Source organism: Pantherophis guttatus, chromosome 1, assembly GCF_059756535.1.
Source record: "Pantherophis guttatus breed Tessera chromosome 1, ASM5975653v1, whole genome shotgun sequence".
In the NCBI taxonomy this organism is placed as follows: Eukaryota; Metazoa; Chordata; class Lepidosauria; order Squamata; family Colubridae; genus Pantherophis; species Pantherophis guttatus.
The window spans coordinates 296,636,655-296,651,555 of NC_142063.1; the positions used below are offsets into that span (position 1 = coordinate 296,636,655).

Sequence of the window (14,901 nt, forward strand, 5' to 3'; positions counted from 1 at the left end):
GAATTTTCATCTTCATGCAATTTGTTGGCAAAACTTGTTCTTGAGCTGCTAAAATAAAGCCTTCAGTTTCTTTAACACTCCTGATCTTAACCAGCACCATGTCAGCTTTTTATCAGCTTTTCCATTTATGTCCTTCAAGTATTGACCATGGATTGACTTATTTTTCCAGTTATCATAATTATTCCTGGAAATGATTCTATATTGCAATGTTCATTTTTAGTCACTTGGAGAGGTTCTTACCACTGAGACAATGGGGCGGGGAGAGGAATGGAAGGCATAAATTAGATTACTTTACAGTTATCAGTATAAATCTACTAATCCTTGCCAATTATCTCCCTCATTCAGTTTAATTGATAAAGATCCAATGCATATGGAGACAGAGCAGTATTGCTGAACAGATAGCAAGGAAGAGGAAAAAGCAGATCAAAAAAGTTCAGAATGGTGCAAAATGGAAAAAAGAGCAAGAGAAAAAACAAGTTTGGTGGACAATGAAAAAAGTCAGGAAAGAGATAAATACCCCTTCCCCCATTGAAACAAATTGCAAAAACATAATCATAGGCTAATTGCATATTTTACATTGGAACCATATGGATAATAATAAAAATGCCAAATATACAGTAAATTCAATAAATTCAGATCTAACTGCATTGCTAAACAGTCATGAACCCAAAAACTGAGAAGTACTAACCGATCAGGAAAACAAAGATCTATTGACTCCAGCCCAGTATTGGTTGATGCCATAGTTAAGAACATGGAAAGGGACAACTTGCCAGAGCCAACTTGCCATGGCCAACTCACTATGGCCAACTCAGTGCCAGACAATTTGCTATGGGACAATTCAACAATTTAATTATTTAAAATAATTTTAAAATATTTGTCATTCACATTTCATTTTGCCCCTCCTTTTGCATCTTTTATTTAATTATTCAATTCTGCCACTTCTTCATTATTAGTCTAACTTGTTCTGCAGTGAGTTGTTGCATGGTGAGTTGGCCTGCAGTGACTTGGCCATGCTGAGTTGGCCATGCCAAGTTGTCCTAGACCCAGTAGACTGGGCCTTCCATTCATTAACTGACATATTTTTCTCCATGGATTGCAGATAGGATATGGTTAGGTAGGTTGTCCAATATTTAGATTTGTTCACAATCCCAAACTATATAAGCAAACTATTTGAACACAAACCATTTGTGTCAATACATAAGCTGAGGTGGCACAATGGTTAGAGTGCAGTACTGCAGCTACTTCAGCTGACTGCTAGATCAGCAGATCAGTGGATCAAATCTCACCGGCTCAAGGTTGACTTAGCCTTCCATCCTTCCGAGGTGGAATGAGGACCCAGATTGTTGGGGGCAATATGCTATTTAGTATACTGTCTTTGGTGTAAGCCGCCCAGAGTCCTTGGAGAGTGGGTGGCATAGAAATATGAATAATAAAATAAATAAAATAAATATTTTTTTTCTTGTACTCCATCATGTTTCTGGCCTCAGACATGAATCCAACATGTCCATTTTCATAACATGCATAACTACACTAAGAGGGGTATTCAGGAGCCATGTAAACCATATTGATAAGATCCTATTGTTGGTAGTCCAACATCTTAGAATGAATTATTTCTGCTGAATAATTCTTAGCTTGGACTATTTTTCTTTCTTTTTATTTAATTTAATATCCATTGTTTTTCTTGAAAAAAACCTATTTAAAATATTTTTTTACATGGATCCCCCTTCACTATGGGATTATCGCAGATGTTCATTATGTGGTATGACCAACATCTGACATATGCCTGTTTTATTCTGTCTTTGCTTTTAGGGGAAATACATTTGCAAAAGATGTGAGAGAGACTGAGAGAGGGAGAGACTCCGCTGATGGCATGTGGTTTGCAGTTGGAGTAAAAGGTGAAACAATTTATGATGGCTCTTAAATCAAGCTGAGGCTGGATTCCAACCTTTTGGATTAATGCCCAGACCAACTACATCTTCTTTACAAGCTGCGTTTAAGAACCAAAAATATACTTTCCAGGGCAAAAAACCAGGATAGCAATTAGAGATGTCCTCATACTTCTTCTTCTCTGAGCATGATAGATAAGCCTATGAGATAGCAAGAAGATGGTACAGGCAAACTTTATTAATGATGTTATTGAGTTAAACAATTTTTCTTGGTGTGCATAATACACTGTAGGTCTTGATTTCATTGAAATAGTTCTTAGGGCAGGTAGAAGATAAAGCCCTTCTTGAATGGGTTTATCTTCAGACACTTTATGCAGCGGTTCCCTCCCTTTTTTGGGGTGGGGTTATGGTTCTTGCTTTTTAACTGTAAGACACCCAGAATCAGCAGCTTCCAAAATGCTAAAATAAATAAAACAAATGGGTTATATATACATCACTGTTTAAAACTAAACTCCGCCGACTGTGTAAATGAAGATATTGTAGCTTTTACTGATTTGATTACATGGTTAAAAGCATTTTGTATCCTGGCATAATCCAAGTATTATCACACTGAAACAAATTTGAATATAAAAGTTGCACACCCTCATTTCTGAATGAAAACCTCATGAGAAAAATCAAAGCATAAAGATGTCTGTTCCTGAGCTCATAAAATATTATAGTGTTTGTATTATTTAAATGAATTCTTTATTTGGGTGCCTCGCTTTCAATATGAGAGGATAGCTACTGCTAAGTTTTCTTAATGTCAGGACAGATACTGCTTGGTAAATAAACATCACTTAGACATTAAATTCTAAGCCAAAGAGGCATTAGTCTGGTTATTTCTAAATACAGTACATTGGGATAGTAAGGATTAGAATTCCTAGCCAACATGGCCAAAATATTTGGAGGGAATCCAGATTGAGATATATATACATATACATCATATACATATACATATACATATACATATACATATACAGTGGTGGGATTCAATTTTTTTAACAACCGGTTCTGTGGGCGTGGCTTAGTTGGGGGTGTGGCTTGGTGGTCATGTGACCGGGTGGGCGTGGCTAGCTGGTCATGTGACCGGTGGGCGTGGCTATCTGCATAGGGACTACAGAGGGCTGAAAAAAAATATTTCTGACTGGTCCTTGCACTTTTGACCGGTCCTCGCACTTATGACCATCCTCACATTTATGCCCGTTGCGGCATTCTTAACAACCGTGTCACTCATTTCACAACTGCTTCTCTTCATTATGGTGACAAGATAGGGTAAAAACGTAAAATGTGAGGACAGTCGTAAGTTCGAGGACTGGTCAAAAGTGCGAGGACCAGTCAGAAATAATTTTTTCAGCCCTCTGAGTAGTCCATATGCATAAAAGGATACAGCAATAGAGAGGGATGAAGGAAGGGAAGGGAAATTAGAGTAGGAGTGAGGGTAAGAGAGGGAGGAAGAGAGGAGGAGAAGGAGAAAGAAAGAGGAAGTAGGGAGGAGAAGAAGAAGGGGAGGAAGAGAAAGTAAGAAGGAAAGAAAAGAGAGAGGTGGTAGGTTTGAGGAGAAAGATTGCTGTACAATAAAAAAGATGAAAGGGAAGAAAGCCAACCCCAAACAAATATAAAGATATTAAGATAAAGAATGAATTGTTAAACTTTAAAGAATAAAAGAGAACAAATATGAATAAATAACAATAATTAGAAACACACATACAAACATACAATGTATTTTCTTGGAACAGAGTATTTGGCCGGTTCACAAATTTAAACAGTGTTTAGTCATTTCAATTAAATTTACAATTTCTATATTTCCTTTTTGCCATATTTATTCCTCATCTATTTTTGTAAAAAACCAATATTACCCTTCATCTTCATCTCTAATCTTAATCAAATTCAATTTTTCCCTTCTATTCTATATTATACCCCTTCCCATTGTCATCTATTTTTATATCCATCCTCACATTGGTTAATTATGTAATATTACAGTTGTTTAATATAAATTCAACATTTTAATATAAATCAATTAGTTATATAACTACCTTTTTTGTATATTAATCAATGTGAACATGAATATTCCAATTATTTCCATGCAATCCAATTTCTTACAAATCAATTAATTATATTTACCAATAATAATAAACCAAATAATTTCCCCCATATATTCCTCCAAACCACAACTTAACCATTTCTGCTTTCAACACAATATACAATTAATAGTATCTCAATTATTACAATTCCCTAGTTAAATAGAGCTTTTTTTCTTTTGTGTTTTAAAATCTTGAACTCTCCTCTTTTCCCCTAAATTTCCCATTGTTTGCACCTACCTTTTTTGGTGAGGAAAAAGAAAAGAAACCTGCCTGCCTAATTTTCCAACGTGCAAAGCCAACAGCCTGCTTTACTTTCTGTTTCATTTTTCAATATAGCTAGGGGGGAAAAAATCAGCACTCTTTGCAAGCAAGCAGCAGAGCCATGAGCAAAACAGCTGAGAGCAAATCAGCTGAGAGTTGGGAGCCAATCTAAGCAAGGGCTAATTAGCCTATGCTGAAGCTCCGCGGGCCAATAAAATTACAAAAAAACACCGAACCCTTTGTTAAATTGCTGGCTCGCCCGCCCCTCGCCCACCACTATTTATTGGCAATAAATAATGGTGCGGAGGGGCGGGGCAAGGGGCGGGGCGAGCCAGCAATTTAACAAAGGGTTCGGCCGAACCCCCTATAACCGGCAGAATCCCACCACTGTACATATACATATACATATACATATACATATACATATACATATACATATACATATACATATACATATACATATACATATACATATACATATACATCAGTGGTGGGTTTCAATATTTTTTACTACCGGTTCTGTGGGTGTGGCTTGGTGGGTGCGGCATAGCTTGATGGGCATGGCTTGGTGGGTGTGGCAGGGGAAGAATACTGTAAAATCTCCATTCCCACCCCACTCCAGGGGAAGGTTACTGCAAAATCCCCATTTCCTCCTGATCAGCTGGGACTTGGGAGGCAGAGAATAGATGAGGGCAGGGTCAGTCAGAATTTTTACTACCGGATCTCCGAACTATTCAAAATTTCCACTACCGGTTCTCCAGAACTGGTCAGAACCTGCTGAAACCCACCTCTCATATACATATACATATACATATACATATACATATACATATACATATACATATACATATACATATACATATACATATACATATACACATACACATACACATACACATACAAATACATACACACACATACACATAAACATACACACTCAATATTTTCATTAAGCATTCACTTTTTATATTTAAGTATTATGCATCTCCATGTTATAGGCACGGTATCACTTTCTGATACATGTTTCTCAGTGGTGGGGACCACAAATTCCTCAAATGACAAACTACTTTAGTACATCTGGAAAGTTTCGTCATAAATAAAAAATATCATTTATGATATAATAAAATTACATAATGATAGCCATCCATTATGGAAGATGTGGTCTGCTAAGGAACAAAAACAAGAACTGCTGACAGCCTCAAGGTTGATAGGAAATGAATTTATTTCATTTGGCCTAGGTTACATTAACCTTTCAAAAACATAACCTTCCCTATGGGGACTGAGAAAAGAAACAAAAACATATATATCTTGCTCAATTTGAAGATGCTCTGTTACCAAAACTTTGTAGATATGCATTGGTTCCCCCTACCCCCCCTCAAAACAGTCACAAGTGAATGACAATAAACACGGACTCTTCGATGCTATATTTTTAAAGAGAACAACTGCACTACAATAAGAAATTGTGGGCTTAGTTCTTAAGTATAATCATAAAAAACACCTGGTACCTTAAACAGTGCCATAGCATTTCCATGAGAAACAGATGCGCTTTTGAAAGAGAAACAGAGATTTGTAGAGATTTATTGTGTTTAAGTCAATGGTTGAAATAAAATAACTTGCACCATCTTGCATGCTGTGTGTTAGAAACAATAAACCTTCCATTTAGAGGATCTGCAGTCCCTGTTTAGCACTTAGTCCAGTGACTAACATGTACCATCATATTTTCCTTAGTTAATTAGTTAAATAAGGGAAGGAAATTACTAATGGAAGGAAGACGATATGCATAAGTATCTTTTATTTCTCACTTTTTAGTTTCTTTTATTTTATTATCAGAAGAATAATTCCCTGCCACTGTATAGCTAAGCAGTATAGGAAAAAAGTTCCCATTATTGTCATATTCTTCCTAATGAGACAAAAGTAGAAGTAAGTATATACTATTCTAACTTTTTCCAATCTTTCAGCAATCCTCCAGGTGTGTTCACTTCTACTCCCAGAATTTTCAGCAGTAGCTAGGCTAGTTGGGGAATTCTAGGAGTGAAAGTTTACAGATCTGGGAGTGCCCAAATTGTGGAACTAATCTTAAGGCATTTAAGGTTTGGTAACACCTGGTTTGGCAATCTAAAAATATGCATAGTTTTTCATATAGTTTTAGAGATTATGCAAGAATAACATTTCACATAAAAATACATTTAACAAGAGAAAAACAACTGAAGTTTCAACCCCTCCCAACTCTCCCCATCCTATTTCTGTAGACTGCAGGTGTATCAACCTGGTGGCCCACGGCCCAGGTGCGTCACACACAAGCCACGCCCACTGCAGTTCTGCGAGGGGAAAAAAAGTTGTGAAACGTCTTGTGATGGCAATGTTTGATACCTGTACTGTAGAGGTTTCATAGATTCACAGAAAAAACTAGTTATAAAGGATTTTTATTTGTTTGTATTTATTTAAATCATTTATTTGGCCACCCCTCTCACAGCAGTGATTCTGGGAGGTGTACAAAGATTAAAAACCAACAATTACAAATAATAGCAAAAAGATGCTCAAGATAAATAAGATATTCCAAAACCAAATCAACAAAAGAGCTTGTTTAACCTCCTGGTCCAAATGCTGGAGAAACAGCCAGATCTTCAGAGCCTCTGAATGTTTTGAGGATGAAGCATGGTAATCATCCTTATCTTTTTTTCAACATAGCTTTCACTCAAGTGTGCCCCATTTTATTATCCATTATATATATTAATGTGTTTCAATTTATCTGTCCGCCCATCTCACATTTAATAGAACAGAAGACTTTGACCAAATAACTGAGTTGGAAGGGACCTTAAAGGTCTTCTAGTCCAACCCCCTGCTCAAGCAGGAGACCCTACACCATTTCAGACAAATGGTTGTCCAATCTCTTCTTAAAAACCTCCACTGATGTAATAGCCACAACTTCTGGAGACAAATTGCTTCACTGATTAATATAGATAGTCCTCGACTTAGGATCCTGATTGAGCCCAAAATTTATGTTTCTAAGTGAGATATTTATTGAGTTTTGCACTGTTTTTTTTTAATTTATTGTGATTGTTCCTTTTCCAAAACTCTAATACATAATCAAAAAGACAGTGTCATTTTTATAGACATTGGATTAACAGTTCATATGGGATCTACATTATATACATATATATACATCATCAACTTCCTTATAAACACTACCTATTTTTATTTCTGTTGTCTATCCACCCATACCATTTTCCCACACTGCATAATATTCTGAATCATCTTTTTCTTTTAATTCTAATGTTAATTTATTCATTTTGGCACAGAGTTTTGCCCTGTTTTCTGACCTTTTTTGCCACAATTATTAAGTGAATCAATGCAGTTTTTATTAAGTTAGTAGCATGGCTGTTAAGTGAATCTGGTTTCCCCATTGACTGCTTAACAGACGGTAGCAAAAGGTGCTCACATGACTCTGGGACACTGCAACGAATCTGGTGCCAAGCATCTGAATTTTGATCACATGACCATGGAAATGCTTCAATGGCTATAAGTGTGAAAAATGGCCATAAGACACTATTTTCAGTGATGTTGTAACTTTGAATGATCACTAAATGAACTGTTGCGAATTGTGGACTACCTGTAATTTTAACCGTCAGGTAATTTCTCCTTAATTCTAGGTTGGATCTCTCTTTGATTAGTTTCCATTCTTTGCTTCTCATCCTGCCAGGGCCGCTGAGAGGATTATTAAGTGGAACAAGACTGGAACAAGACTAATATGGGCCCCCGCCCCCCCATGCATGCACACGCAGTCCCCCCGCACATACTTCGCCCCCCGCATGCACGGCAGAGACTCGAAGACCATTTCCACACAAATTAACCATTCATAAACTGAAATGAAATATAAAATATAATGCAATACTGTTTTTCTTTTAAAAAATTTGGTTTTGTGACTTCCGGGTTGCTGTTTGCCGCTGCCAGACGTTCCTTTGGGATCGTCAGCTTCCATCGCCTGTTAGAGCCGCCTTCACAACGGAATGGCGGCTCGAAAAAACTCCGTTTCCATGAGGAAATGGAGATAGAGCCGGCAGGGGTGGGTAGAACTCTCTGCGGAGTCCCAAAAGTTTTTTTTTTACTTTTGGGACGGAGCGGATGAGATGCCCCGTATCCCCAGCCGCCGCTCCGGGCTTTGGGAGACCTCTGCTGATGCAGAGCCAGGCGTCAAAAGCAAGCCTGCAAATTTAACAGACTACTCAAAGAAAATGTGAGCTGGACCTGTAATATTGAACTGCAAGTATTTTACTGATTTTTTTTTTTTTTAAAAAATTACTTAAGAGAGAGGAGGAAAAGAAAGAGGAAAAAAAAAAGAAGCCTTTTAAAATGGCGTTGGCTGGAGGAGAGGCTGAAAGGGAAGTCTTTCCGTTTTCTATTACTACAATGTAGCGGAATAAATACCACTGGCTACATTTGTAGACAAAACTTTGCTCCTGTGTCTTTTTCTCTTTTTTTTTCCCTTGGAGACCTGATATTGTTGTTGATTGGAAAGAAGTCCCTTTTTTTTTCTTGCTTTTTTTTTTAACAAAGCCTGCCTGGGCGGAAACATGGCACTGAGACTCATAAAGTCAGATAAACAAGAAGGGGGGGGATCCCCCCACCAACAACTTAAAGGAACAAGTCTTAATTCTTCAGTCTCAGAAACCTGACTTTAATATACCGTATTTTCCGGCGTATAAGACGACTTTTTAACACATGAAAATCTTCTCAAAAGTCGGGGGTCGTCTTATACGCCAGGTGTCGTTCTCCTGTAACCAGGCAGACCAGCCCGAAAGGCTCTGACGAGCCTTAAATGGCTCTGGCGATCCCAGCTCTGACGATCCCAGCTCTGACGATCCCAGCTGAGTTCCCTGCAACTCAGCTGGGATCGCCAGAAACCACGTAAAAGGAAAAAAGTTTTTTCCCTTTTACTCTGAGGATCCCAGCTCTGACGATTCCAGCTGAGTTCCCTGCAACTCAGCTGAGATCGCCAGAAACCACGTAAAAGGAAAAAAGTTTTTTCCCTTTTACTCTGAGGATCCCAGCTCTGACGATCCCAGCTGAATTCCCTGCAACTCAGCTGGGATCGCCAGAACCATGGCTCTGACGGTCCCAGCTCTGACGGTGGATCCCATCCCAGCTGAGTTCCCTGCAACTCAGCTGGGATCGCCAGAAACCATGTAAAAGGAAAAAAGTTTTTTCCCTTTTACTCTGATAATCCCAGCTCTGACAATCCCAGCTGAGTTCCCTGCAACTCAGCTGGGATCGCCAGAAACCATGTAAAAGAAAAAAAGTTTTTTCTCTTTTACTCTGAGGATCCAAGCTCTGACGATCCCAGCTGAGTTCCCTGCAACTCAGCTGGGATCGCCAGAACCATGGCTCTGACGGTCCCATTTCTGACGGTCGATCCCATCCCAGCTGAGTTCCCTGCAACTCAGCTGGGATGGCCAGAGCCATGTAAAAGGGAAAAAGTTTTCCCCCTCCAGCTTGCTTACCTCAGCTGCTAGTCGCAACGCTTGCCTTGCTTTGCTTGCCTGAATCTATTCAGGCAAGCAAGCAACTCCCTGCCTGCAATCAAGCAAGGAGTTAGTTGTGGACTTCAACTCCCAGAATTCCTCAGCCAGCAAAGCAAAGCTGGCTGAGGAATTCTGGGAGTTGAAGTCTACAAGTCTTAAAGTTGCCAAGGTTGGAGACCGCTGTTCTATTGGGTAAGTTTTTTTTCCCTTTGGGAGGTTTAAAAAAAATAGTCAATTGGGTTTTTTTTAGTTGTTCTTTTTTAGACCTAGCCATTTAAAGTTTAGGAAGTTTTAAATTTAGCTTTCATATAAAAATAAAAATAAAATAAAATAAAACAATATTTGTGCAGCTTTCTGAGATTTAGTGTGTTTCTGTAGTGTTTCACTCCAACTACACAAACACACAAAATCTCACAAAGCTGTATGTGGAATTTTGTGTGTGTAAAGTGTGAAAGTTGGTTTTTTGGACTTTTTGTGGCTGTGTGAGGTTCCTGCTTGTTGCAGGGGCCATTTTGGGTCTAGCACAGCTGCTTTTACATTGTGGGTGAGCCAGTTGTGTTGTGTTGTGTGTGTTTAGAGTGTGAAAGTTTTTTGGGGGGGCTTTTTGTGGCTGTGTGAGGTTCCTGCTTGTTACAGGGGCCATTTTGGGTCAAGCACAGCTGCTTTTACATTGTAGGTGAGCCAGTTGATGTTTTTTAATTTTTATTTGGTGTGCATTGGAAGAGGGGCAGTCTTATATGGCGAGTATAGCCCAAACCCTATATTTTAACAGGAAAAGTTGGGGGTCGTCTTATATGCCCAGTCGTCTTATACGCCGGAAAATACGGTAATAGAATTTTTTATAGAGGAGATTGAAAGAAGGGAGGAGATTGTGAATCAGCAATTTGAAAAATTTAAGCAGGAAATTAAAGAATTGGTGAAATCTAAGTTTGATTTTTTGGAGAAAAAACTCTCAAAAGTGGTTAATGGTTTTACAGGATTTATGAAACAGTTGGACGCAAATACTAATGTACTAGAGTCTAAAATGGAAGAAATTCAAGATAAATTGGACAATAGAATTCAAAAAATTGAAAATGATTTGACAAACACTCAGGATAATAGCTTAGAAGAAAAACCTAAAATGGATGCTGATCAAAAGTATGGTAATGCAGAAAATCTGCAACAGAAGATTGAAAAAGAGATTTTAATGGTACAATATAATTTTACAGAATATGCAATAAGATTAAGAGGTTTGCAGGAAAATAATAGAGATGATTTAAGGAAAATATCTTCTGAATTTCTAGCTGGGATTCTAAAGGTTCAACCTGACGAAGTGTTTTGTAGGATCGACAGAGTTTATCGAATCAACTCCTGGATTGCTAAGCAAAGGCAATGGCCTAGAGATGTGGTGATTTATTTTACAGATAAGGAGATTAGGAATAATATCGTTCAAAACTCCTTCAATTCTAATTTGCAATTGTATGGAAGAAAGATTTGGATTTACAAGGAACTTCCACCTAAGATATTGATGGAAAGGAAGAAATTTGGTTTTCTGGTGAATGAGTTAAAAAAGAGAAATATCTCCTACAGGTGGGACGCCCCAGTGGGTATTATATTTAGATACCAAGGAGAAAGATATCAGCTAAATACTGTTGAAAGAGCGGAAGAATTTTATCAAAATAGGTTGAAAATGAACTTAACATCTCCAGGTATAATACAGGATAAGCAGAAGGAGCCGGAAATAAAGGTAAAATATCGAATTACAGAGACTGTACCAGATGAATTGCCTTTGGATTTATTGGATACCCTAGCTGGACTATCTACAAATTTGAGAGAAGAGGCATCTAATCCTAATGTGATGACTTATCAAGGCAAGGATAAACATGGAAACCAATTAGGGGATATACAAGGGATAAAAAAGAAATATGAGATACAAAAGCAAAACCAACAAGACCAATCTACAAAGCAGAATAAAAACCGACCAGATGATACACACTTTATAGAAAGGGAACCAGGATGGAAACCAAACCCACAAAAAGAAAAGAAAAAAAGAAATAGGTGGCATAAAAACAGAAATTTCTAATCAGGCAACAGTGAAGCCAGTGATTTTAAAATATGAACGATTATGTGTAAACACAGAAGAGGCGACGTATTGGTTAATATCATCCTGAGGTTTGTGGCAGATCTCTGCATGGCCGTAATCTGGGGACGTGAAACGACCCTTAAACTGATGGATTTGAATTATCCATTTTGGAATTTCTTTTTGTGTTGATAAACATATTATATTATCTTGAATCACAAGGCAAGAGAATTATGCTGGGGCATGCAGAAGATCGGGTTGTTACCCACTACGATGATGGGAATTAATAATCCTGATGAAACCCACAATTATTACTATATGGAATATAATTATAATGTCACTCGGGTGGTTGTTTTTACTTTTATACATATAAGAAGATATTTACTACTGATGGGGGCAGATATGATTGAAGATCCTGAATAAACTGTTGCATCAGTAAGCTATGTTACCCGATTATGGATGTTGGTTCTACCAATCCAGTGGAAAGACCTCAAAGAAGATACTATATGGATTATAAATTTAAAGTCATTGTCTTTTCTTTTTTTTTATTTAGATATAATGGAAAATATAGACATATATTTTTAAGAAGTGGGCAGTGAATCAAAGATGTTAAGAAATGTTGTGTATGGCAATTTTGCATGATAGTGGGTGAATAAGCTATTTAGTAGATTGATTAGTCTAAGAAAAGGGATTTTTAAGTGTTATATTTAGGGGAGTGGAGGAAATGGATAGAGTGGAATAAATGTTAAACTAGATTTTATGGGGAAGGCCGCTTTGGAATGTTATAGTAATATATATAGAAGATTAAATGTTAAAGTAGGACTTATCGTACAGTTTTAAAGTGGAGAAGTTATTCTACAATGTCATAGTATAATGTCTTTTTTTTTTCCTTTCTTTTCTCTTTTTTGATATGTATGGATAAAGGGGGATGTTATAATATTAATAATATTTTTAGTAAGTAAAGGTCAATATCTAGAGGAGGGAGTAAGTAATCTGTTATGAATTAGGTTTTTTTTTTGTTATGAAGAAGTCACAGGGGGGGATGGGTGGGGAGGGGGGGTTAGGGAGGGGGAGGGAGAGGGGGAAAAAAGGGGGGGAAATTTGTATTTGAAAACTTTTTCAATAAAAAAAAAATTGGTTTTGTAAAAAAAAATATTAAAATTCCCCTTCATGGGTCCCCTTTGAGCTCCATGGGCCCTGGAACAATGTACTGGCTGAACCCCCCTCTCTTCAGATCTGCATCCTGCCCTCAGGTTAAGAACAGTTAGAAACTAACAGGTGTTAAAAGCACAACACCACATAACAAGTAATAAATGTGTAATTGGCAGACAAGATAAAAAACAATCATTAACATAACTACTTTATGTGCTTTAACCAATATTCTGATCTCTATCCCTTGCGCTTCTTAAGCACAAAAGCATAGGGAGATCTTGGTTACGTGTTGTAAAACATAGGGATCAGTGGTGGGTTTCAAAAATTTATTACTACCGGTTCTGTGGGTGTGGCTTGGTGGGCATGGCTTGGAGGGCATGGCAGGGGAAGGATACTGTAAAATCTCCATTCCCACCCCACTCCAGGGGAAGGATACTGCAAAATCCCCATTTCCTCCCAATCAGCTGGGACTTGGGAGGCAGAGATGGGAGTGGGGCCAGTCAGAATTTTTACTACCGGTTCTCCGAACTACTCAAAATTTCCGCTATCGGTTCTTCAGAACTGGTCAGAACCTGCTGAAACCCACCTTTGATAGGGATGATTGTAATTAATCCAGTTAGTATGGCTTGAGTAAAGGATCATTAACACTGATCTGACAAACTTGCACGTATATCCTTTTTAAAAAAGCTCAGGATGTGACCAAATATAGTTTGAAATCCAGCGGGGAAGTAAACTGAGCTCCCTGCTGATTATCCAACATTGACAACCCTTCTCATCTTCCTCCCAACTCTAACAGTAAAATTTTGTGAAAGAAGAAGTCATAGTCTGCAAGCACCTAATGATAACATCAAATGCTTGATGCTTGAGAAGGGCTTGTATTAGAAGACCTCTGATAGGTCTTCTCAATTTTCCTACCAAATTGCCTCCCAACATCTAAATCCATGTTGGGTAATGTATTAAGTTCCTACCAAATCGATAAGGAGGGTTCCCATTCAGCAACTGAACTTCATCCTGATAAGACTATGAAGCTGTGATAATCCTATTTACATTGCTGGGCTGGAATTAAAATCCATCTGATCAATAAGAATATGCCAGAAAAATGTAGCACACACCATACAAATGTCTTTGGAATTCTTGTCAGAATCCCTACCCTTTTTTTAGTCGGGATAGTGGTGAAACTTAAAAGAAAGATAAATACCTTTGCTTGTTGCAATAGACAATATTATTTGTCTTATGTTCTTCCAGTTTCCTTCAGTGTTTTGTTTATTCACATTATTAACAAAATAAATTTTATTTTCATCACCTCTTTTCCAAGTGACTCTCCCTCACTCTTTCTCTCCTTTAGTATTTAGTACAGATAGATGGTTAACAGCACTAATCCAAGAGTAAAGCCATATGCATCTACAGTAAATGGATAACAACAGTAATTAGGAAAATGTAGCATAATTCACAAATTAAGTGCAGATTGAAAGGGTTGAGAAAAGTGTCCTAAAGAAGCCACATAAGAATTAAATGCCTGTTTAAGAAGTCATCTTCCATATCTTAGAAGTTTTATAATCTGCTGTGCCTTGATTACTTAATGGCAAACGAATCTCCTTTCATATCTAAATGTGCAACAAATGTTCCTATAAAGTTAAACATTCCGCTCATAGGCTTGAAGTTTTGTTATGGCTTTGATCCCAAACTTTACTTTGTTATGTAAGTGGGTTATAGTCTAGATCTATAGGATACATTTAATCTTGACTTTAGTTTGTAATTATTAGACACTTTCTTACATCTACTCAGATTAGGAGTAGAATTTCACTCAGAAATTTCCTACTGAATTCATTGGCGTTAATCCGAGATAAGTGGATATAAAACTGGACTGCCATCTAAAAAAATTAAATATAATCATTCTCTGGCTA

General features: G+C 37.5%; 1 long non-coding RNA gene across 2 annotated transcripts in view; it reads right to left on the reverse strand.

The window, feature by feature from the left end:
• LOC117671720 (uncharacterized) overlaps window positions 1-14,901 on the reverse strand; it is a 60,422-nt gene that overhangs the window by 31,296 nt on the left and 14,225 nt on the right. Inside the window, exon 2 of one of the 2 annotated variants that reach the window (XR_004592986.3) lies at window positions 2,105-2,345. The exons of the other annotated variant lie outside the window; for it this stretch is intronic. This is a non-coding gene — a long non-coding RNA (uncharacterized LOC117671720). Of the gene's footprint in view, window positions 1-2,104; window positions 2,346-14,901 lie in introns of those variants that run through there. 2 annotated transcript variants of the gene reach the window in all.